This window comes from Heterodontus francisci, chromosome 19, assembly GCF_036365525.1.
Source record: "Heterodontus francisci isolate sHetFra1 chromosome 19, sHetFra1.hap1, whole genome shotgun sequence".
NCBI classification, from domain to species: domain Eukaryota; kingdom Metazoa; phylum Chordata; class Chondrichthyes; order Heterodontiformes; family Heterodontidae; genus Heterodontus; species Heterodontus francisci.
The window spans coordinates 74619519-74646349 of NC_090389.1; positions in this window are offsets into that span (position 1 = coordinate 74619519).

Consider the following 26831-nt stretch of genomic DNA (forward strand, 5'->3'; position numbering starts at 1 on the left):
TGTGGTCACTGTTCCTTTGCTCAGTTCTAGGTGGCAAGGGTAAAGTCTATAAGAAACCATACCAGAGGCTACAGAGAGCTTGCTGTGCAGATGGAGGCATGTCCCTTGGAGTACATGGACAAAGATCAGAAAAATATGCTTGTACACTTCAGCTCAATATCACGATTGATGGGAGCATGCATTATTTAAATTGCTGTCACCAGAAGTCCCTCGGGTCTTTTAACCCTTTAACACACATAGCAGGAAAAGTGACTGCAGATTCCACAAAAAGTCAGAATAAGCAATGGCTAATTCTGCCCTTAAAGGGAGTGGTTTTATTATTCAACCAAATATTCTGCAATCCTACGGGAACCAATTTCGGACAAGTCCAACATGGGACCACCTTGGAGCCTGCTGTTGTTTTCGTACTGGTTCCAATGGCCCTGATATTACGCCATGTGATAACAGCATGTGAACATTTAACATACTTGAAATTCCTCTCTCCTTTAATTTAGTGCAGGCATTAATCCACTCATTTTAATGGATTTAATACCCCACCAAAATAGCAGAAGGAAGAGTCCCAAATGAATGGTAAATGTTCATATTCTAGTATCACATGGTGAATTGTCAGGGCTAATGTAATTTAGACATACAGCAATCACTATCAATCATTTGTAACTACAAACATCATAGACTGCTCACTATGCCCCCTCCTCATTATCACAATCTACTCACACAATTAGTACATCTTAAAACATCAGTTTGTTCTGTGGGAGTGAAAGATGATTTCACTTTCCGCCAGAGCAATAACTCACACCAGTAAAAACAACAGAAGAAATAATGGATAATGGATTCAGCTACAACTGGAGTCTAATTCATGGATTTAAACAGTCCATATAAAAGAAAAATAGATAGCTAGCAGTGAATTCCAGGTCTGTAATCTACCTCGATGGATTTGGGTAGTTTATATAACAGAATAATGGATACCTGGGAGTGAAGTACATGTCTGTAATCTAAAGCAAGGCCTTCCAATGATTGATATAAAAGTATAATAGGTAACTGGAGAGAGCTGTAGGCTGTAGTTTATTCAAGGGATTTAGATAGTTCTCATAAATACTAATAGATAACTGGGAGCGAGCTACAGGCTGTAATCTAAGTCGAAGGGATTCAGGTTAATCTAAATCATACATGGTTATATAAAAGAATAATGGGTACTTAGGAGTGAATATCAGGTTGTAATCTAATGGAAGGGTTTTGATAGTAAATATATTGAGTCTTGCATACTTGAGGCAAGTTGTGGGTGACACACAGCCTGAATGTCTGTGAGTGATATTAGGCAATCTAATTCATGGCATCAGATCGTATGTCACAAATCACATGAAAAACTTGAACAATTTAAGTTTTTATGGGAATTTAGATTAGACAGCAGCCTGGAAATGACTCTGTGATACATGGCCATTGTATGAGATATACTGCTGCACTTTTAATATCGGGAGGTATGAGTGTTTGGTTCATTTCTGGGGTTACAGTGACTGTCAGTGTGGATGGTCATCGTTGTTGTTGTTGACCTTCCAACTCACCCTCACTTCAAAGGTGACATCCTAGTTCCTGTGCAAGCACTCACATTTTTAACAATAATACACACACTTAGCTCATTACTTAGCTTATTGGCATACTTTATAATCAAACGGAATGAATGAAGGGATTTGTGACAAAACAAGAGATTTTGGCAGCACCTTGCATCTTTTGCACTTGGCTGAGTTTTTGCGCTCATAACATGTTTCTCAAGTTGGAAAGTCTGCTGTTGGGTGCTCTCCACATGTAACACATGATGACATTCACACAAGATAATGAACAACTGTGACTTTGTCAGTGCAAGTTTATTAAGAAAGGAACCTGGAATTTATTACAGGACAATACTATGTCCACCCTGTATCATAACATAATAATTTGAATTGTTGGGGGAGGGTACTAACTCAGAAAGTTGCTTGTTGTTTTGGGCCTCGTGAGTGTTTTCTGGGCTCTGGGCACCTGTGTAATACAAGCTGCCTGCCTGTTTTTAAAAATATAAACTACTAATTTTAAACATTTTAACACAGAAATTTTGAACCCACCTTTGTTCTCGACTTTGAGGTCTTCCTGAAGGAGTTCATTTTGCCGATTCCCAAGTACGAATGCCAGGAAGGAGAGGATTAATGCATCCAGGATCCCGATGATAGCCAGGATGTAGGCCCAGCGCACAGAACAGTTTCCCAATGTATATTTTCCCGTTTTATTTCCGCACATTTGTCTCACAGCATCCGAGTCCCATCCATCAGGAAATATCATGCAGCCCAACACAAGACAAACAGCTGAAGAAAAGATGGAGGGAGAAAAAAAACAAATAGTCAGGCAAAGATTTTGGGACTGTTAAATAACTGAATGCTTCTATGTTGAAAGAGATTCGTCTAATAGCAAGTTTTCACCATTATTAATAAAACAAATATAGTGAAAGCTTCTCTAGCACTTTAACAGTTCATGTAACTTCTGACAGGAATTCTTTAAATTGGCTGGGTCAGTATGCTCAAATGATACAGAACATTGATAACATAAGCTTTTGGAAAACTATTATTTAATATATTGAAAATATTAATCAGAGTAAGTGAATGCCAATAGTTCTCTTCAAACAAGATTAATTGCTATTTACCTAAGAACTTGAAGGGATTCTACTTTGTTTTTCAGATGAATCAGAAGATAGATTTAGATGAAGAAGGCCCTTTGGTTTATTTTTCTAGAATGCCAATTTTACTATCTTCCAACTAGCTGTTTTGTAATTAGGTTCAGTGTTCTGTCATAAAACACCCTTCCTGGCAATGTGTTCTGGCTATGATCACCTCATTATTTCCACACTCCACCTTGCCACACACATGCACAAACACACACACACATCTGTTTCTTGTTAGCAACTCCTACATGCAGTGGGGAACACTACTTAACTAACAGATGCTTTCTGTGAGTAAGACCTATCTTCTGCCAAGGTAAAAACTCATGAGTTATAAAAGGCTCTGCTCACTCAAAACAAGAGACTTACAACTCCTGACCACCCGTTTCTTGCCTGCAAGATGGGTTATCGGCAGGTAAAAACCTGTTGGGAATCTTGCACGTCCATTTGCCCTCCTGAATCGACTTGCAGGTAGGACTTCAAAAGGGCGCCCAGTATTCCCACCTACGACAGGCAAGAGACTGCTTAAATACACAAATTGAGGTCCTAAGCCTGTTATACTCCTATGCCTGTTGGACATCCTACACTTGTTGCAGGGCCCCAATCCCAACTTTCAAGGAGAAATGGGTGTGGAGGATGCCAGTCGCACTTTCTCCAGATGTTGAGAAGATTAACCGGTGATCCTTAAAGGGATTGTTCTAGCCTCCCCCAAAAGGTATGTGCTTTGTTTTTGCTTAATATTTTTGTGGGGCCGATGAGGAGCAGGAGCAGCTTGCAGAGAAGATGCCCGACTGCCGTGTGCTACTTTATTCATGGTGCTCCTGAACATATTGATTATCTCAGTTTCTTGCAGTGTTAACAATGATTGGTTAAAATTAAACGATTTTCTTGGAATTTCAGGATTCACAAAAACGTTCCAAAAAATTAAATTTTCCCACACGAACACCATAAGTGAGAACAGCACCAGAGTTTGACAGTAATTGAAAAGAAATGATGGAAAAAAATAAGGAGAGATTGAAAAAAGAAGAAAATAAAGTGCTGGGGGTGCATTTTCATTCTATTGCTTGTTCTGTAACAGTAAATAGTGAGTAGGTAGGGGGAACCTTACCTTCAGATTCTGTTGGACTGCAGGGCAGTTAAGATGGAGTGTGTTAATCTGTTAATTGTGTATCAATTGTTTGATTATATGCAGGTGGAGGGTATTAATTGGGTTCTCACTTGAGCACTTATAAGCAGGCACTGGTGGAGTGTTTGAGTAAAGAGCTACATGTTTGTAATCCTTTTACTCTGCACAATAAATGTGAAACTGTAAAGATAGGCTCTAGCATTATCCTTCCATAGCAAGCTTTCTGGGGTTTAACAGAATGGGTCACTTACCCACTCACTTCCCTCCCCGATCTGGCCGACTGCAATTTTAAATTGGAGGCGACAACGTCACCTGCTGGAGATCAGCAGGGTTTTACTTTAAATATGTACATCAGGCTCCAAGTACCTCATCGGGGACCTGCTGCTATTTTTACCTGAGGCTTGAGCAGTGGTGGTTCCTCCTCCAGGTAAAACCTGCCAGCAACAGCTGCCTGGGTGAGAAGAAGGCCAGTAAAGTGGAGCAGGACTATTCCTTTGGGCCCCACGGAAATCTCGGGCTGCCCCTCCCACCCCACCCCCCACCACTGCACCCTCCTCCCTGTCTCCCTGACAACAACTTCCCTCTCGAGCTCCTTCAATCCACTTACCTTGTGCCAATGACCGTTGCCCTTAGTGCCTGGCGACTGCCTCGGAGACCTCCAATTTTAAGAGCCGGGCAGCTATTGCCCATTGACTGGCTGGCCTTTTTGGTGGGTAAGTTGGTAAATTACATGCTAATGAGGCCCGGCGGTTAGAATTGGCTGAGCCTTCCTTCTAGAGTTCCCAGCAAGTCCAGCTGCTCCCTACGTCACACTCCCAATAGGTTGCCAACTCTCCTGCTTTGTGCGGGAGTCTCCCGAGCATTGCTACTGATGACCTGGGAGAAACAGTCCTCATGTGTGTGGTTCGTGCATGCACCGTACTCTGGGTCATGGCTTGCAGTTCCTGCTCAAGAGTTATAATTGAGCTGTGTTTCTCTGAGAGCTGGCTTTTTAAATGAGAAATGGGACTTTTACCTCATCTTATTTTGGTGATATGTTAGTCCCTGAATAAATCCCTTTAAACCCTGTGAGTCCTGGAACTTGTTGGGCAAATGCCCCACCTGCCCCATGCTTCCATCCTTGTGCTGAACCACATCCAGTATTACTAGGAGTCTATTGATGCCCCTTTTAGCCAAACTATACCAAGACACCACTGACTTCTCTAAGCCTATTGGTTGAAGCATATTGAAGAGGTCAACCATTTTGATAATTGATCTGTGAGTTTTAAGTGGAAGAATCATCTTTATTTTCACATTTGTTGAACTGTCTCCTCCACATGTCTCCTGGGCTATGTAGCCAGATATCCTACCTCCAGGACTATGCCAAGTGTTGCCATCAAGTCATCTCCAGGAGATGCACAAGAGCGACGCTTTCCTCTCATGTTCTTTGTCTCCTAGTGGGGAAACAGACTGGTTGCCTCTTGACCATTACTATCTAAAGATAGAGCTGAGGCTGGAATGTGATTGTCTGGAGAATCAGACCATTCACTTTTAGATTTATTGAAAATAATTCCAGCTTTTAATCCTTTCCTTCAAGAACAGACAGCCTGCACACCAATCATTCTTAGCCGAATAATGTATTATATGACAAACTAATTTTGAAGCTGCATTTTCTATTTCATCCCAAATCAACAGGCTTTGAATGCTGTTGATGCTACCAGACCTAATACGACAGTGTGTGGAATACAAATATTATTATGGTTGGGATGGCAATGAGTGGCTTACCATAACATCTCAGCATCTGACTTCGGCAATGCAACCTTTACCTGGTGTGCTTACTTCTAACTGCCAGTCTTCAAGCAGCTTAACACAGACTGTAAGAAGCAACAGGAGCAGCAAGCGACACACACAAACTGTGTTTGGGAAACTCCTGCCAGCTCCAATCTGTTCTCACTAAAGCATGGAAATCCTCAGTGCACTCATTTATTCATGTGTTGATTCGCACATTTTCAAACAGTCTTGCCGACTGCCACAATTTTCTTTGGCACAGTCTGGATATGCAAAAGTGTTATTCCTAGTCCTGACTTCACCCTACTATATCCCCGTTTCCAATTCCCATCATCAAGTTCTTCCCCTACTGTTGGCATTGCAGCTCTTCACCACTGAGCCAATCATTTTCTTTTCCTGCCCTCTTCCTTCATCAGTGCTGGATACTGATTTGAGCATTTCATTACTCTGAAAGTGTATTATATTCCGATATATAGGTGATTGTCAGACCTCAGGTTTTGCGTTGTTCTGGGTACTTTACAAGACTGCAAAATATGAACACTATCAACAACTTGCATTTATATTTTGTCTTTAACATAGTAACATGTCCCAAGGTGCTTCACAGAAGCATTATCAACAAAATTTGATACTGAGCCACATAAGGTGATATTAGAACAGATGAGCAAAAGCTTGGTCAAACAGGTAGATTTTAAGGAGTCCCTTAAAGGAGGAGTGAGAGATGGGGAGGTTTAGGGAGGGATTTCCAGAGCTTAGCTGAAAGCATGCCTTCCAATATGGAGTGATGTTCAGCCGGGATTTTCAAATGCCAGTGGGTTCGGGAAGGGGTGCAGATGCAATTTGAAAATCGTGTTCCCGGAGGATGGCATTGGCTCCCGCTGCCTCTGGAAAGTGAAGCAATTTTCAAAGGTAAGGCAGTGGGGGAACAGGGAACCCGCTCGCCTCCAATTCATGGCCCACTAAGCTCCTTGAGGAGCTTGTTAACGGGCCAAGAAGGGCAAGAAGGCAACTTCAAAGGTTGAATAGCCAAAACCGAATAGTCTGCTGCAAGTCAGTGCACAGCTGTCGGGTTCAAAGTGGGCAGAGGTTAAAGTTTTTTTTATTGGTGATAAAAAATTGCGGGAGCTGGGTGATCTTGCGTTGGATCATGCGCTTTACCTTCCATTTGGCCGTTTGACCACTTTTGTGCTCATTGAGATTTCTGGCCCTCAAGATGCTGCCTGCTCTCTTCGGCAAGGCAGTGGCAGGCCCCATCATGGCTGCCGTCTGCCTTTGCCACTCACGCTCTGCAGGCTGTTCCCACTTCCTAGTGCAGCTCGCCTCCAGCCTAATTAGGGCATTTACATTTAAAGATAGCATCACATGAACAATGCAGTGGCAGCACAGTGTGTCAGGACCCGGAAATTATCTGAGCGTTTGGTTCCCGACCCTGATTTGAAAATCCTGCCTCAAAATTGGGGATACGCAAGTGGCCAGAATCGGAGGAGTGGAGGGTTGTAGGACTGGAGGAGGTTATCGAGAATTTCCACTCTTGTCCCATTTATATAAACTTGTACATTTCCCCCTAGTTTATTCTCTCCCATCACACTGCTTCACAGCTTCTCTTTCTTGCCTCACATTTCCATACATTGCTTTGTATAAGCACCAACCAAACTCTCCATCAGCTGGAGTTGTTAGATATTGGTTAATGTGTGTAAGCCACAAGGGAGAGAGATCATTCGACACAACATAAATACAGCAGGAAATATCCACTCTGTAGATACAGAGGAAAGGACTCAGAATGCCCCAAAACACTTCACAACCTTAACTTAATCACTCATATAATGTAGGAAATAGAGCAGCCAATTTGCATACAACAACAAACAGCAATGAGATAAATGACCAAACACTTTAATGATGTTGCTTCATGGATATATATTGGCTAGGAAACCGGGAGAACTCCTGTGTTCTTCTTCAGATCATGCCATGGGACATTTTGCTTACACTTAAAAGGACAGATAGATCCTTGGTTTAACATTTCATCCAACAATGCACCACTTCCTCAGTATTGCAATGATGTGTCGGCCTAGATTATGTGCTCAAATAGGGCTTGAATCCACAAACATTTGACTTGGAGGTAAGAGTGCCAGCATTGATCCAAGGCTAAGTGAAATAGGCTGCCTCAAGACAATACGACCATGATTATAACTTGGTGATTGTAATACAGTGATTACAATGATGGCTAATAATAACGAGCTTGCTCCTTTTGATCTTTAAATGAGCAAACTGTCACATTAACCTGCTTATAAATGTAACTAGTAATACCAAATTGAGGATTTTTGGCATTCACGTCTTGTACAACTACAAGACTCACCAACTTAGATTGTAGCCCCGAGTTATGGAGCAGAATGCTGACAAACACAAACATATGGCCTTGTTGAACAGGGACCACAGACACCAGCCAAACATCATCTGTAAACAGCATTCCAGCAGCTTAAGAACATCCATCACAGACTTAAGGAGCAGACAGAACAGATTGGTCTTCAAAGGGTTTTGACTGACTTTTACATTGCTTGCAGCGCTATGTTTTACAGATACTGCATCAGACTTGTTGCAGATAAAACTGAAATAACCCAACTTTTTTTTAAATCTATAAATTAAAACTCCTAATTATTTTGTGGCAGACAAATGGGTAGTCCTGTAAAGGATGTGAGTTTTCTATCACCTTTCCCTTCACATGAACTGGAAATTGAATGTGCAATGCACCATATATCTTATTTAAATGCTTTCGGAATGCACAGCAAGTACTGACAGTTAATGACATTAAATTAATGTCATACTGTCAGCTCCAAGAGAGAAGAATTGCTCTGGGTGGCGACATGTAGCAATATCGTAAACACTTTCTTTTTAAAAGCGTTTATAATGTTGCTACAGTCAGAGATCAGGGCAACACCCCATCACCCCGATGTCCTAACAGAACATCACAGAACACTGTAGTAATTTGAAAAATATGTAATCTTTCCTATCCCTGTGTAAATCAAACCTGGATCGATAAAATAACAAAGCGGCTTAAGCATATTGGAATCAGAAATAATTAATTGATTTGGTTAATTGATTCCTCTCCAAAGAGGAATCATGTGTATTTTCAACAGGGCAAAGAATACACAAAAGATAGAAAGACGTGCCTTATTGCATAGCCCAGAAATGTTCCAAAATGTTTCAGATACAATGATTTACTTTGAAATGCAGTGAAGATTGTCAGGTAAGCAAGTGAGAGTAGCAATAGATCTCACCACCCCTAGTATATGAGTTTCATAGATATATATGTACATATGAGAGAATGTGTGGGTAGGGACAGAGAGCAAGAGTGGAGATAACAATAGAGAGACAATGAGAGAAAATGGAAAAGAAAAGGCAATTGTTCACAGTGCACTGCTGCAGAAATGCAACCCCTGCTTGTGCTATCTTTCTGTACTTTCTGGTCCTGGTCCTAATTTTTTTTAATGTCTGAATTGAAGTATGTGCTAAGGCACAAGGTCTACAGAGACATTGGGCCCAGCAGTGAAGGATGATGTCCTGGATACGATGTTATCAAATAGGGTCCACACTCCCTTAACTGTTGTGAACCCACTCTGAGGGAATTCTGCCCTCTAAGAAGAATTTTGTTGTTTAAAATTTAACAATTAAGTGGCTGCTGTGGTATTTGAGATTATATTTACCAGTCGTTTTCAACTTTGCAGTTCTTAAACTAGAAAAATCCAGAGCAGGTGAGAATTACTGTCAACTCACTGTAATGTGCCCAAACTCGAGCAAAATGAGCAATATTGAACTGGATTTTGCAGTAACAAATAATGGTGAAGCTCTCAGCCTTCACCCATATTAAAGAGTAAATCAGACAACAACTTCAAGACTCTGTACATGCTCCGCTAAACACTGCTCCAGAAGCTTCAGTACCTCAGTACCTCACTGAGAGACTCGACATTGAAACACATGAGGGGTGTGAAGTTGTTGTATTTGCCTACTAGATACCCAGTAAATACACCAGGAAAGGTTATGGCTTGTCCTTTCAGGTGTAAATTATTTTTAACAGTGGGATACATCTTAGTTACTGCCAAACAGCCTCTCTGACACTGAAAATTTACTTTTAAAAGTGTGCAGTCTCATTCCTTCAGATTTTAATTATTGTTGAAGATTTAAAAAATTAAAATAAAAGAGCTTTTACTTTTCCTTTCTGTAACTTTCACTTCCTGGTTTAGACTCTGCACTGCTCAATAAGGATTCTTAAATCTGATTGGTTGAAGAAACACATGCTGTTGCTTGCCTTGTTCACACAGATTCCAGATCCCGACAGTGAAACTGTCAGTGCTTGCCACCATTACTTCCTGAAACTGACAGCAACTTCTGGAGTCCGCACATGAGCAGAGTGACACTGAAATCCAGAAGTTGCAGTCAGTGGGATGAATTTTGTTCAGCTCCTGATGTCGGGCTCCGTGGCTATGGGGTGGGGGTGGTAGACCGGAGTAGCAGCAGCCTGCCATGGAGCCCGACCCCGGGATTGCCGGCCCCGATCTTCCCAGCAGCAGTGAGGCTCCGTGGTGGTCCTTCTGCCACTCTGTACTGGACCCGACTTTAAATAGTTAAATAAACCTTATGAATACATTTAAATTGAATTACCCATGATCTTACTGTGGGATACGGATCTTCCATGCGACAGGCGGCACTCATGCGCTTTCACTTTCCCATCCAGGGAAAGCTGTGCCACCGAAGGGGATAAGGGGGGAACACAGGATTCTTAGTGTAGTGGGGGCAAGGGTCAACTCTGCATTTGTAGTGGAGTGGGGGAGAGGGGTGACCTCTGCACTTTGTTCAGTTGTGACGGGGGAGAGGGGTGACCTCTGCACCTTGTGCAGTTGTGGGGAGAAGGGATCAACTCTTCAATTATAGTGTATTGGGGGGGGGGGGGGGGTGGCGGGGAAAGGGGCCAACACAACTCTGCAGTCTGAGCAGGGCTGGTAGCCCTTAAAAATGGGGCCAGCACCTGCACAGAGGCAGCTGATGCTCAAGATCGCGACGGCATGACGGCACGTGGCCCGTGCATGCAGGCCACCATTTCTTTTGTCCACTGCCGCCTCTCTTGGTGACAGGAAAACAGAATTCAGCCCAGTGAGTCTACTCTTCTCCAGAGGGTGCGCTGTTGAGGCCCCCCAGCGTGCATTCCCTAAGCAATCAATGAATTGAAAAAAACTTTCCCTTTTATGCTGTTCATTTCACTGTAAAAACCCCTGAAAAAGTTACACCCCACTTAGTACTTCTCCTCCATTCTGACACAACTCGTGCAACGAGTAGCCGATTTATCAGAAAATTATTAAGTGTGTTGATATGATCTGGCCTGGATGTGAGGGACCTCATGAGAATGAAGAGTCACTGGAATGGAACTGAACTGTTAATAAAATGTCAATTTTCCTGGCAATCCCATTGGAGCCAGGACTGGTTTTGCTGTCAGATCCTGCTGATTTTGTGATCTCGAGGGACTTCTGTAAAGGGTTGTTCTTACCCAAGCAAAATGAGGTTGAAACATTGAAACATGACATGCCTTCTCTGCAGAAGAATGGCTGGCATTAATACTCAATGCATCGAATTCTGACAGACACTGGCACTGCTTCAACAACCAGTTGTTTTTACTCTCAATGGATTAATTATTAAGTAAATAGCCCCTCTTTTTGTTTTGTGTCTGTTTTGAGTCAATGGGTTCACAACACAGTTCGTCCTCAGAATAATTAATTTTACCTTGTGTAAGATTTTCTTTCAGTTAAACAGCTAATCCTGCTGACCATGTTCTAAATATTTATGAGCTTGATGCAGGATTGCTATGTAAATGGAAAGAATATTGCTGCCTGGATCTTTTGTGCTTTGCTGCCTTATTTTGTTGGTATTTTTGAAAATAAAAATGCAGCACGAATGTACAAAACCAAACAGACCATTCTTCAAGTGATATGTGTGACTGTGATATATTTGGGAGCAAGAGACAGAGAGAGAGAGAGAGAGAGAGAGAGAATGAGTGTGAGACAGGGAGATAGCTTGTTTCTGTGAGTTTACCACACCATTGGGGAAAAAAACCATTTTCCAACTTTTTGCGATAAAGGAGCAATTTCAACCCGATTAAATCTTCCCATTTATTGGCATTCTCTAGTTCTTAGGCACATCAGATTAAATCTCAGATCTCTTGGGAAATCGAAATGGTATCACACTGCTCTGATCTTCTTTAAAGTACATTAATGTCCCCACAGGATACCCTGGGAAAAAGGCCCTGCATTTCTATTCAAGTAATGAAGGATCAGTCAGAGATAGCAGCTGCTCTCCATACTAAAAGCTCGGCTTTACTATCCTCTCCTTATAGTGCACTCTCAATCTGCTGGTAATGGGATACATTTCCCCAAAGCTTAGCTCGTTGAATAATTTATGAAAACAAACCAATGTACTACAACAAGCCTCTGTCACAACTAATCCAATCCCTTTGGTGTAACAACAGATTCGGTTTACTATAGTCAGGCCTATTGGGTGAGAGGGAATGGGCAGCAAAGAGCAGAATGGGATGGAACTTGATAATGCAATCCACTGAACAAAACATACATCTTTTTTCAAGTTTTCAGATAATAGCGCCACAATTGTTCCATCCTGCTGACTGGGTTAAGCTTGCCTCTCTATTTGGAGAGCCGTCAGAAATAGTTCTCAGAAGGCATCATTAATTTCACTGTTTTGCATCCTCCCACAGACTCAATTCTGTGCAACTGTGTTAAGTTTAATACATTTAATGGGCAAACGACCAGGGAGCTGAGAATTGCTTTGAAGGCCACTTGACACCTGTTTGGAAAGTTGCACTTTATATCTTAAGTGCTCTGCACTTTCTGATAGTTCTATTGTACCAGCAGATAACTGGATGTCCCTACATCGCTCTGAGAATGCCACTGAATGGGTCATCATTTGGTTTATATCAGGAAACATGTCATCTGATTACAAGGTTTTTTCCAGCTGTTTCCATTATTTAAAAGAACGACAACAATAACAACTTGCATTTATACAGTCTCTGTGTGCATTGGGAGCAATTTTTTTCGAATCTCATCTTATTTGAGGTGTGGTAATTTTAAGCCTCTGTCATTCAGTTCTGTGCATTCACAGCCTAAGCCAAATAGTCTGCTGTATTTAGATCAACTAACTCCATCAGCATTTTAAAGACCTACATTATCATATTATAACGCAGCACACTCAAGCTCGGAAATTCCTGGAACTCAACCTGCCCTGCAAGACATTGTAAACAATGATTTCACCAATAGAATGGACAGGTATACAGTTCAGCTGTCTCTTCCTTACTTTTATGTCCCTGCTGGCTCTCTGTAAGAGCTACTCAGCTGGTCCCCCTCTCCTGCCTTTTCACCATAGCCCTGCATTTTTTTTCTCTTCAGATAATTATCACATTTTCTTTTGAAAGCCACAATGGAATCTGCTTCCACCACACTCTCAGACAGTGCATTCCAGATCCTAACCATTCGCTGCATAAAAAAGCTTTTCCTCAGGTTGCCTGTGGTTCTTTTGCCAATCAGATTAAATCAGTGTCCTCTTGTTCTTGATCCTAATGCCACGTCCAGACCCCTCATGATTTTGAACACTTCCATCAAATCTCCTCTCAACCTTCTCTTCTCTGAAGATAACAGCCCCAACTTCACCAATCTATCCTCATAACTAAAGTCTCTCAGCCTTGGAACCATTCTCGTAAATCTTTTCTGAACCCTCTCCAATGTCTTCGCATCCTCCCAAAGGTATGGTGCCCAGAATTGGATGCAATTCTCCACTCAAAGTTGAACTAGTGTTTTATAAAGGTTCACTGTAACTTCCTTGCTTTTGTACAGTATGCCTCTATTTATAAAGTCCAGGATCCTGTATGCCTTATTAACCGCTTTCTCAACCTGTCCTGCCACCTTTAACAATTTGTGTGCTTATACCCCAGGTCTCTCTGCTCCTGCACCCCGTTAAGAATTGTATCTTTTGTTTTATATTGCCTTTCCTTGTTCTTCCTATCAAAATGTATCACTTCACATTTCTCTGTATTAAATTCATCTACCATGTGTCCACCCATTCTACCTGCCTGTTTATGTCCTCTTGAAGTCTAACACTATCCTCCTCACAGTTCACAGTATTTCCAAGTTCTGTGTCATCTGCAAATTTTGAAATTGTGTCCTGCACACCCAAGTCTATGTCATTAATATAGATCTAGAAAAGCAGTGGTCCTAATACCCACTTCTGGGAAATCCCACTATACACCATCCTCCAGTCTGAAAAACAACCATTCACCACTACTCTCCACTTCCTGTAACTCAGCCAACCTTATACCCATGCTGCCATTGTCCCTTTTATTCTATGGGTTTCAGCTTGTTTCATGGCACTTTATCAAACACTTTTTGGAAGTTCATGTATTCCACATCCACTGCATTACCTTCATGAACCCTCCCTGTTATTTCATTGTAAAGCTCAATAATATTAATTAAAGATAATTTTCCCTTAACAAATCTGTGCTGGTTTCCCTTAATTTATCCACATTTGTCCAAGTGACTGTCAATTTTGTCCTGGATTATCATTTCTAAAAGCTTTCCCGCCACCGCGGTTAAGCTGACTGGCCTGTAGACGCTGGGTTTATCCTTGCACCCATTTTGAACAACGGTGTAACATTTGCAATTCACCAGTCCTCTGGCACCACCCCTGTATCTTATGAGGATTGGAAGATTATGGCCAGTGTCTCAGCAATTTCTGCCCTTACTTCCCTCAATATCCTTGGATGCATCTGATCCAGTCCTTGTGACATCAATTTTAAGGAAAGCCAGCCTATCTGATACGTCCTCTTTATCAATTTTTAGTCCATCCAGTGTCTTAACTACCTCCTCTTTCACTACAACTTTGGCAGCATCTTCTTTTTTGGGATAGACAGATGTTGATTGTCAGTCTTTTACTCTCTCTTTGTTGCTCTTATTTCTTTTTCCACTTCCCCTCTGAACTTTCTATATTCAGCCTGATTCTCACTTATATTATCAAACTGACATCGGTCATATGTACCCTTTTCCTGCTTCCTCCCTATCTCTTTCATCATCCAGGAAGCTACGGCTTTGTTTGTCCTACCTTTTCCCTTTGTGGGAATGTATCTTGACTGTACCTGAACTATCTCCTCTTTAAAGGCGATCCATTGTTCACAGTTTTGCCTGCCAAGACAAACATACATACCAACATATATTAGGCCACTCGGCCCTTCGAGCCTGCTCCACCATTCATGGCTGAACTGATTACTCCACATTTCCACCTACCTCCCATAATCTTCCACGCCCTTGCTTATCAAGAATCTATCTACCTCTGTCTTAAAAATATTCAAAGACTCTGCTTCCACCACCTTTTGAGGAAGACAATTCCAAAAACTCACAACCCTCCGAGAGAAAAAAATCGCCTCATCTCTGTCTTAAATGGGCAACCCCTTATTTTTAAACAGTGACCCCCAGTTCTAGATTCTCCCGCACAAGGGGAAACACCCTTTCCACATCCACCCTCTCAAGACCCCTCAGGATCTTATATGTTTCAATCAAGTCGCCTCTTACTCTTCTAAATTCCAGCAGATAGAAGCCTAGCCTATCCAATCCTTCCTCGTAAGACAGCCCGCCCATTCCAGGTATTAGTCTAGTAAACCTTCTCTATACTCAAACGCAATTACATCCTTCCTTAAATAAGGAGACTAGTACTGTACACAGTACTCCAGATGTGGTCTCACTAATGCCCTGTATAGCTGAAGCATAACCTCCCTACTGTTGTATTCAATTCCCCTTGTGATAAATGATAACATTCTATTAGCTTTCCTAATTATGTGCTGTACCTGCATACTAACCTTTTGTGATTCATACATTAGGACACCCAGATCCCTCTGTATCTCAGAGCTCTGCAATCTCTCACCATTTAGATAATATGCTTCTTTTTTATTCTTCCTGCCAAAGTGGACAATTTCCCACATTATGTTCCATTTGACAGGTCTTTGCCCACTCACTTAACCTATCTATATCCCTTTGTAGCCCCCTTATGTCCTCTTCACAAGTTAATTTCCTATCTATCTTTCTGTCATCAGCAAATTTAGCAACCATTCCTTTGGTCCTTTCATCTAAGTCATTGATATAAATTGTAAAAAGTTGAGGCCCCAGCACAGATCCCTGTGGCGCACCATTGGTTACATCTTGTCAACCAGAAAATGACCCATTTATGCACACTCTCTGTTTCCTGCTAGCGAGCCAATCTTCTATCCATGCCACTATGTTACCCCTTATACCATGAGCTTTTATTTTCTGCAATAATCTTTGATTCCAATTTACCTGGACCACTCCGTTCTCACCCCATTGAAATTGGTCCTCCCCCAATTAATAATAATTACCCTGGATTGCTTTTTGTCCTTTTCCATAGTCAACCTAAACTTTATGATATTATGATCATTGTCCCCTAAATGTTCCCTGACTGAGACTTGATCCATCTGACCCACCTCATTCCTCAGAACCAGAGTCAGCAACGCCCCCTTCCTCATTGGACTGGAAACAAACTGATGTAGAAAATTCTCCTGAACACAATTTAGAAACTTTGCCCCCCATCTGCCCCTTTAAACTATTACTATCCCAATCTATATTAGGATAATTAAAGTCCCCCATTATAACTGCTCTATAGTTTTTGCACCTCTCTGTAATTTCCTCGCAAATTTGTTCCTCTCTATCTTTCCCACTAGTCGAAGACCTATAGAATATACCCAGTTGAGTAATGGTATCTCTATTGTTTCTTATCTCTAACCAAATAGATTCTATCCTTGACCCCTCTAAGGCATTTTCTCTCTCCAGCACTGTAAAATAATCATTAATCAATACTGCCACCCCTCCTCCTTTCTTTCCTTCCCTATCTTCCCTGAACATCTTGTATCCAGGAATATTTAGTACCTAGTCCTGTCCTTTTTAAAGCCAGGGCTCCGTTATCACCACATCATACTCCCATGCACCTGAGCTCACCAACCTTTTTGCCACACTCCGTGCATTCTCATACATGCACCGTAAACTTAATTTAGACCTTATTACATTCCCTTTTAATCTGACCCCACCTAATAGCTTACTATTTCTTGTTCTAGTGCTCTCCATCTCTCCCAATTCTTTGTGCACCTTGTTTTTCGTCTCTAATGTTGCCTCCTGGTTCTCATCCTCCTGGCAGGTCAGTTTAAAGCCTCCCCAATAGCACGAACAAATCGCCCCGCAAAAACATTGGTCCTGGCTATATATTTCATGGAAGGGGCTGTCTAGTGGCTAGACATGAAATTACATTTCTTTTTTTAAAAGCCAAAAGGAATTTTTTATTAACTGCAGAAATATATACACATCACAACACAGCAGCAAACAGGCTAGCAATTAATTTGCCACAATTTTTGGATGTAGGGGCTTGCCATTCACAACGTGCTCATTCAGATTGAGGTGGACAATACGTAAAATTCCTGTACCCACCTCATCTGAATGATTGGGGTGCTGCCAAAGCTGATCTGTGCTCCATAACATTGATGGCAAACTCTTCACACAGTGGGAGGTCCCAGCAGCATCGTTTGCCAATCACATGATACAAACTCTTTCTTAAAGGCAGGCTGTCTCTTAAAGGGAAGCTGGACAAAAAGATTGCTGCAATGGAAATTCTTAGAAACTGAACACCAGAGCAGACAGAGAAACCATAATGATGGATGCAGTGCTGGAGGTATTATGGTGCAAGTGGGCATGAGGAGAGACACCATGGCCCTGCAGGGGGGTTAAGAATCCCTCAAGGACTACCCTCAGAAAGGAGTGGGAGCAGGTGGCCAGGAAGGTCAACTGCTGGAGTCTGGACCTGAGGACCTGGCAGTAGTACCACAAGACGTCTCATGATCTCATGTGGGTGATCAACATCAGTGAATGCATCTTCACATGACATCTTCTACCCACCACACCACCAACCTGCTTAAAGCACCACACTCCCATCACTCACCCAGCAGCACTTCTTGTCACTCAGGAGTCATGCTTAACATCTAGATACTCCACTTCACGCTCACACATCTATCAATGCTGCCCACCTCACACTCATCTCTCACTTTCTTCACAAACCTCAAGCTAATCAGCTATGAGAGCACATCACCAAAACACTGAAATTCTTCCCTCTCTCTTGCAGGACAAAGTGGCACAGAATATAATAGAGCAGAACAGGCAGGGTACAAGGAAACATACATCGCCAGGCCCTTATGGAGGAGATGGTTCTCTGCATCATGGTGTTGGCTGTGACGGAGCCCGTAGCATCCAACATTTTTGAGATCATTGACGATGATGGCACCTTCCTGCCTTACAGTCTTTCTCAACTCCCAGCATACCCTCATCCTGCTATCTGGAATGATATGCAAGCTGCTGATGGTGCGACCATGGACCTCCTGCTTCCCATCCCAACCCGCTACGCTCACATCAACCTTCCCTTTCTGAGTTCCTGCTTTCAGACCCCAAGGAACTACCACCTGCCCAGCCAGAGAAGTCCCAAAAGGAAGAAAGAGAGCAACAGCATGGCACGATGATCTGACTTGATCTGACACTCGCAGCCACCAGCTCAGATACAGGCACTTACCTTTGAGGCTAGTATAGAGTTGGGATCAGTACATGATGAGGGACCAGGCATGAGTGGGCTGCAACCAGGCCAGGGTGAAAGGATGGTTCATTTGCCGGCTCACTGGTGGATGAGGTGGCAGACAAGTACTGCTGCAGAGTATTTTGTTAAGGACCTTGATGGGGCGGCATACAGGGGAGCGCTGTGTACAGAGGCTGGGTCCATTGTTTGGCCTTCCAGGCTGCCTCCTGTCACTGTCGAGGTGCATGGAGGTGTTTTGCTTCAACTGGGAGAGGGCATGGTGCTCAGATTGTTCTCTCTGCAGCCTCTGTTCCATCTCCATGTCGTACTGCACACCCAGAATCACTGGCATTGCTCACCCAAACCTGTTGCAACCTTTGTGTGGACAGGTCACCTACTCCTCAACCATCCCTACGAGCATGTGGCAATGCTCCAGGAACTCACCACAACATCTCGAAAAACACTCCAGAGTGCTTTCAGACAATTTATAATAGAAACAAAGCTTTAACTTGCCTGAAATCAGGGTTCCTGGTCCAGGGCCCATCTTGCTGCTTCAAGCTTCTTTTCTCAAGAGTGGACAATGCAGACTTTGCCAGGACCTGCATTGTCCAAATTTGGAATCCTGGCGTTACATCAGCTGGTTGAGATGTGTGACATCAGGATAGCACCAATTTAATATGTCTGGGTGCATGCAGGAGAATCGCCATGTGGGCCGCACAGGTAGCGGCAAGCAGCACAGCCTGCCCCCCGCTCAGCCAGGTAGGCTTTTGTAGCATCGAATTTCACATCGAAATAGTCCATCACTATAACATGGTCTCTACAGAGATTATATCTTAAAACAATCAATGGCATGCTGCAATAGGCTTCCAGAGTCCAGCATGAGATGCTAATATGGGTTTAGAGGCAAAAAGGCAAAGTACCAAAGAGATTATATTAAATCTGATTACACTTCAGCTGTACAGCATGTTCTACAGTACTGTTTCTGTATTCAGTCAGAAGCTCCAAGATCAGAGCAAATTCCTCTGAAGGTAATCACTTTGATTTCATTTCAAATCCACGTGAAAGTGTCTAAAAGAAACCTTTGATTAATCATTGATGGTTAAATGAGATATGGTACACATTAATCCATCATAGTTTAGAAAAGGAAATGTCAAAATGCATCTTGTCTCCAGCCTCAGATTTCACACTGCATTAGTTCGGTGAATATTTAATTGAGATTCCTCCTGCTACTGCGCTTAGCTCCCACGCCATCACCCCTGGAGTCCCCCAAGGATCTTTCCTTGGTCCCATTCTATTTCTCATCTACATGCTACCCGATGGCGACATCATCCGAAAATACATCCTGTTCCACATGTACGCTGATGACACCCAGTTTTACCTCTCCACCACTTCTCTTGGCCTCGCCACTATCTCTGATTTGTCACGCTACTTGCCCGAAATACAATTGTGGATGGGCAGAAATTTTCTCCAACAAGATACCGGGAAGACCAAAGTCATTGTCTTTGGTTCCCCCCTCACAAACACTGTTCCCTCGCCACCGACTCCATCCCTCGCCCTGGCCACTGCCTGAGGTTGAACCAGACCATTTGCAACTTTGGCATCCTATTTGACCCTGAGATGAGCTTTCGAATAAATATCCCTTCCATCACCAAGACCACCTACTTCCACCATCGCCTGTCTCCGCTTATCTGCTGCTGAAACTCTCATCCATTCGTTTGGCACCTCCAAACTTGTCTATTCCAATGCTATCCTGGCTGGGCTCCCATCTTGCCCCTTCTTAAACTTGAACTCATTCAAAACTCTGCTGCCCATATCCTAACTCGCAATACGTTCCGTTCACCCAGCAGTCCAGTGCTCACTGACCGATATTGGCTCCTAGTCCAGTAACACCTGGATTTTAAACTTCTCATCCCTGTTTTCAAATTCTTCCATGGCCTCAATCCTCCCTATCTCTGTAATCACCACCAGCCCCACAACCCACAGAGTTCTCTGCACTCCTCCAATTCTGGTGTCTTGTTGCACATCCCTGATTTTCATCCCTTCCTCATTGGCGGCTGTGCTTATAGATGCCTGGGCCCTATGCTCTGGAATTCCCTTCCTAAGCCTCTCCTTCTCCATACCACACTCTTCTCCTTCAAGATGCTCCTAAAACCTACCTTTTTGACCAAGCTTTTGGTCTTCTCTCCTAATATCTCCATATGTGGCTCGATGTCAAATTTTGTTTGATAACACTCCTGTGAAGTGTCTTGGGACGTTTTACTACATTAAAGGTGCTACATAATGCAAATTGTTGTTATTTTAGTTTTAGTTTTAGAGATACAGCACTGAAACAGGCCCTTCGGCCCACCGAGTCTGTGCCGACCATCAACCACCCGTTTACACTAATCCTATACTAATTCCATATTCCTACCACATCCCCACCTGTCCCTATATTATCCCTACCACCTACCTATACTAGGGGCAATTTCTAATGGCCAATTTACCTATCACCCTGCAAGTCTTTGGCATGTGGGAGGAAACCGGAGCACCCGGAGGAAACCCACACAGACACAGGGAGAACTTGTTGTACTTAATGAACCAGCCTTATCAGTTCAAGAAATCTGGTCCCCGATGGGCATCAGTGTTTACTTCATGCCGTGTTAAACATGGCAAATGGAGCAGATATACATTATCTTCACTATAATATATCCAATATATCTATGCCCCGCACTATAACACATTAATATATCATACTCTGATATATCTCACACCTCACATTGTGACATTTCCAATACACAATCTTTTGCACCTGTTGATATAATGTTCATGCACAGCCCATTCTGATACACTTCACAATGCTAATACTCTATGGAATACACTGCTCACTTTGACATGCTGTACCATGATAACCATAGCCAGGCATGCTGTATGTGTTTATGGGCACAGCTTTCTTCGATGTCAGGAGCAAGGGGCATGTGGATTCACAAGGTATTTTCATGCAAGGCATCCAGTATATTATTAGTTGAATCTCAACTTTGCACAGGACCAAAGGGTATTTTCCTTTTGTCCACCCCTCCAAAATTCTGCCTTAGGATTTCCTCATATCTAGTCAAGCATCATGGATTTCCCAAAATACCCTACGATATCTGAGGAGGTTATCTCCCACTTCACCCTTTGTTTATTCATAGATTAAAATGAAAGGGAATACTTTGCTGGTTTCCACCCAATTCCAACACGGTATCTCTCAGAATCATTCCACCAACCTTTTTATGTTGACTGTTCAGAAGTTAATGATACTACATAATTTGAAAAGAAGTTTAGCTTTGTTTTTGCAATGTAGGTTTTCAGAATGTGAAAGAGAGAAGAGGAATGGAAAGAGGTTGAATATAGACTTCTAGATACCTGTAAAAATTGTTTATTTTCATCATTATCATCTGAGTTAGGTAAGACGAGTTCTATATACAAGCATTGAATATCTAGGATTATTGTGATATTTCTATATCTTATTTAGGAATTAACTCTACATAATGATTTAGGTGTTGGATAACTGTAGAAGGAGGAGTCCTATTTTGTCACTTGCAATTCGCATACCAGTGTTTTTCAAAACTTTTACATATGGGGGAACCTCCTGTAAAATTAACATGATGCCAAGGATCTCCTGCAATTATTGATTGCAAGTACTACAACACATCCAGAGTCCCCACTGAAAATAGAAATAAAGATAACTCTAGGAACCTTGTGTATACATGGGAATCTTTTGTCATAACTTCCAAAAGACAGCGTCAGCTACCAAAAAGGAGAACTTTGGCAATGTGTTATTTGTGAGCTGTAGCAGAAATTACGTGCTAGTAACTCAGCAAATACAGCAAAGCACTGAAATCTGATAAGATCTGATAAACCCACAGATTACCTACATTCTGGGAGGCCTAATTTGAAAACATACGCTATATACTGGTACTCCTTCACGCATACAGGCCGAGTGTTGTGGAAGATGGTGAGATGAGAAAGCTTTAAATAAATTTGTGAAAGGCAAGTATGCAATGGGAAGAGGAGAAAAGTCTTCAGATTGAAGACCAAACCATAAGCAGTTTGGGAAGAAGAACTCCACATAACCCCACAGTAAAACTCAGTAGGCAAGCCATAAAAAGCCTTTACATGATACCATCACCTCCCCTCTAATTAAGTGGACAATAATCATCCGGTCATTTGTTAATCTTATTAGTCAGAACACCCTATGAGAAAGTGATGAACCAAAGATACAGGAGCGTAACTATTATTAATGTACCACAAAATTCAGCCGGAAGCCTTGTCACCATGTACATTAATCAAGTCGGTTCAATAGATTGATTCTCCTCTTACAAGGAAATCACAGCCCAACTCACCAGCTCCCCTGTGGAATCTCAATATGCTTTCACATTATTTACATCACTGATTCCTCAGTCTCAGCTCTCATGGTGTTACTGGCATTGACAAATGCAAAATTATCAGCCTTATTCATCAAACAGCAGTGAACAGCCACTTTCTCACGGACCTCCCAATCTGCAGCTCATACTCAGATCTTTCCCCTTGGCCTTCGAAATGCACCGAGCCAGTTCACCTTGGCCGCCTCATGAATCTCTAAAAGTGACTCATGATGCAAGTGGGCATGAAATCACAGAACCAGCTCAGCATTTGGTCAAAAGCATGGGTTTCTTTGTTTCAAATTGAGAAATTGTTTATGCCATGTTGTACCTCAGCTCTGCAACAAATTGGCCAGAGGCCAATTTTGAAAGAGAGCTGAGATTTTGTGTAAAAGGGTCACAGGAGAGCACAGTATAATTGAACTCTGGGAGTAAAGGTTGTATTGGCATTGTTTTCTTAAATTCCAGAGGAAGTGTCAAAGTACCTCCAAACTGGCTCCCCCTGAAGAATCTCAGCACCCCCACCCGCTTCTCCTTGTGTGGAATCTCAGACTGACTCATTAAATCCTGGTAGACATTTCAGTGCAGTACTGAGGAGGTGCTTTACTTTTATTTAGTTAGAGATACAGCACTGAAACAGGCCCTTCGGCCCACCGAGTCTGTGCCGACCATCAACCACCCATTTATACTAACCCTACAGTAATCCCATATTCCCTATCACCTCCCTACACTAGGGGCAATTTATAATGACCAATTTACCTATCAACCTGCAAGTCTTTGGCTGTGGGAGGAAACCGGAGCACCCGGCGAAAACCCACGCGGTCACAGGGAGAACTTGCAAACTCCGCACAGGCAGTACCCAGAATCGAACCCGGGTCCCTGGAGCTGTGAGGCTGCGGTGCTAACCACTGCTGTACTGCCAGAGGTTCCAGATGTTAAAAGGAGGCCCTGCCTCGCTGCTCAGATAGGGGTAAAGGATCCCATGCTACTATTTGAAATAGATCACAGGAGGGATCCTGGCCAACATTTATCCCTCAGTCAACATTACAAAAACAGATCATCCCGGCACTTACTTCATTGCTGTTTGTGGGAGCTTGCTGTATGCAAATTGGCTGCTGCGTTTTCATACATTACAACAGTGAGCATACTTCAAATGTACTTCATTCTATCTGAAGTACTTTGGGATGTTGTGAAAGGGGCTATAAAAATACAAGTTCTTTCATTGCCTTATTTTCTCTTCTACTCTTTTCAATCTTGGTGGTATCCAGTACCATGCGCCTTTCCTGTCTAACAGTTTCTCAATCACTACAGGGGTACAGCAAGGATGAAAGATTAAACCCCTATAGAACTGTTTCTCACATAGGCAATCTGCTTAAGTTTTTTATTATTCTTTCATGGGATGTGGGCATCGCTGGCCACCCTAATTGCTCTGGTGAAGGTGGTGGTGAGCTGTCTTCTTGAGCCGCTGCTGTCCTTGGGGTGTAGGTACACCAACAGTGCTGTTAGGAAGGGAGTTCCAGGACTTTGACCCAGTGACAGCGAAGGAACGGTGATATAGTTCCAAGTCAGGATGGTGTGTGGCTTGGATAGAAACTTGCAGGTGGTGGTGTTCCCATGCATCTGCTGGCCTTGACCTTCTATGTGGTAGAGGTCACGGGTTGGAAGGTGCTGTCAAAGGAGCCTTGGTGGGTTGCTGCAGTGCATCTTATAGATGGTACACACTGCTGCCACTGCGCATCGGTGGTGAAGGGAGTGAATGTTGAAGGTAGTGGATGGAGTGCCAATCAAGCAGGCTGCTTTGTCCCGGATGGCGTCGAGCTTCTTGAGTGTTGTTGGTGCTGCACCCGTCCAGGCAAGTGGAGAATATTCCATCACATTCCTGACTTGTGCCTTGTAGATGGTGGACAGGCTTTGGGGAGTCAGGAGGTGAGTTACATGCTGCAGAATTACTTGCCTTGGACCTGCTTTTGTAGCCACAGCATTTATGCGGCTGGTCCAGTTCAGTTTCTGGTCAATGGTGACCCCCAGGATGTTGATGGTGGGGGATTCAGCAATGGTAATGCCATTTAACGTCAAGGGGAGATGCTTAGATTCTCTCCTGTTTGAGATGGCCATTGCTTGGTACTTGTGTGGCACGAATGTTACTTGCCACTTATCAGCCCACGCCTGGATATTGTCCAGGTCTTGCTGCATCCGGACACAGGCTTCAGTATCTGAGGAGTCGCGAATGGTGCTGACCATTGCGCAATCACCAGTGAACATCCCCACTTCTGACCTTATGATGGAGGGAAGGTCATTGATGAAGCAGCTGAAGATGGTTGGGCCTAGGACACTACCCTGAGGAACTCCTGCAGTGATGTCCTGGGACTGAGACAATTGTCCTCCAACAACCACAGCCATCTTCCTTTGTGCTAGCTATGACTCCAACTAGCAGAGTTTCCCCCCGATTCTCTTTGACTCCAGTTTTGCCAAGGCTCCTTGATGCCATACTCGGTCAAAAGCTGCCTTGATTTCAAGAGCTGTCACTCTCACCTCAAAAGTACAAACAAAAAGGAATATCACAGCTCTAACGTCAAGTCAAGCACCATTCCCCTGCTCCAAGCCAGTGCTAAATAATTCTCTATAATTATAGAACTAATTTCTCTTTCCATCTTTAATCTGTCTCTACCATATGCCCATATCCTGCTACTTCTGATCTTGTTAAACTTATTACTGATTTTTTAACGTACATTCGGGTTTTGGTCATTTGGATGAAGACCATAATTTAATTAAGAAACTCTTGTAGCATCTCCTTGTTATAAACACTTTTAATTGTGGCACTTGCTTTTTCTGTGACTCATTTATTGAATGACATACTCATGCTATTGTTTAATTGTTTAATCGCTTGTTCATTCTGTCACTCAACCACTCAACTATTCTGCTGTTTATTCAGTTACTGCTATTCATTAATTTATCCCCTTATTCTATCATTCTGTTATTTTATTATTCATTCATTCTGTTACTCTTCCAATATCTCTTGTTTGTTTATTTAGTAATTTGGCTATTCTGTAACTCAGATGTTCTGGCCACGATATTTATGGGGTAGTGGGGAGGGAGTGTGTTTGCAGATGGAAATTCCGGAAATGCCAAATTTAACGCCAGGGCCTCACTATCAATTTTAATTCCGCTTCCTGCTTGGCAGCCAGCTAGATCAAGAGGCCGGCAGGCAGTCGGGTGGGATAGCCTATGGTAGAAGGCCGCAGCCGGGGACTCTTGGGGACGGCCTATGGTGATGGGAAAAGATTGGGGCATGGTGGGGGGAGTCCCGGATTGCAGCTGGGAGGTAAAAATCTGGTGCAGTGGTGGGGGTAGGCAGATTGTGAGGGGATGATGAAAGATTGGGGCGGTTGGCAGATTTCGAGGAGAAAGGAAGATCGCAAGGAGGGAGGCAGATCGTAGGGAGGGAGGTAGATCATGGGGAGGGATGCAGATCATGAGAAGGGAAGCAGATTGCAGGGAGGGAGGTAGATCACAAAGCGCGAGGCAGTTAGAGACAAAGATGGATTACAGGAAGTCATTAGGACATGGGGAAGTGGCGGGTCAGTCAATTGTGGGGTGGGATGGGAGAGCGTAGGGATTAGTAGATCACGTGGCTTTGGCAAATCGTGGGTGGTTTGGCAGAACATGGCAGGGTGGGCAGATCCCAGAGGATCGTTAGATGGTGGGGGTTTGGCAGATTGCAGGATGGTTGGCATGTGGTAGGAGGGTTGGCAGATTACCACAGTCAGTTTGCTTAGGGAGTCAGGGGAAGCAATCCTGCTCCTGCTGACCCAGAGTCGTCATCGTCGTCCGTCGCTCGAAACGAGGATGACGTTTGCTAGGGTTCATGATTTATGTGTCCTCAGGTGACTCAGCAGGCCAATCCTGGAACCACAAGTCTTCGCACAGAGAGGACAAGTGTTGCACTGAGGGGGGGGGGGGTTCTCGGGCCAGGGTCCTGCTCTCTCTCCTGCTTTCGACGCTTCTCCGCAGCAGAGTTTATGCGGTCAGTGTCCGACTGTGTTGTGGCTTGTTGGATGAGTGTCACCACATGGCACAATTAGTAGCCCCTTCCAGAAGAAAGTGTAACCTCTTCCTTCCTCTCTAAGCTGGCTTTCCGCAGGGAGTCACATTTCACTGAGAGCTGCAACATCGATGTTATACCTCGCAAGCTCCTGAGAAACTATGGCGGTTCTCCTTTCAGGGC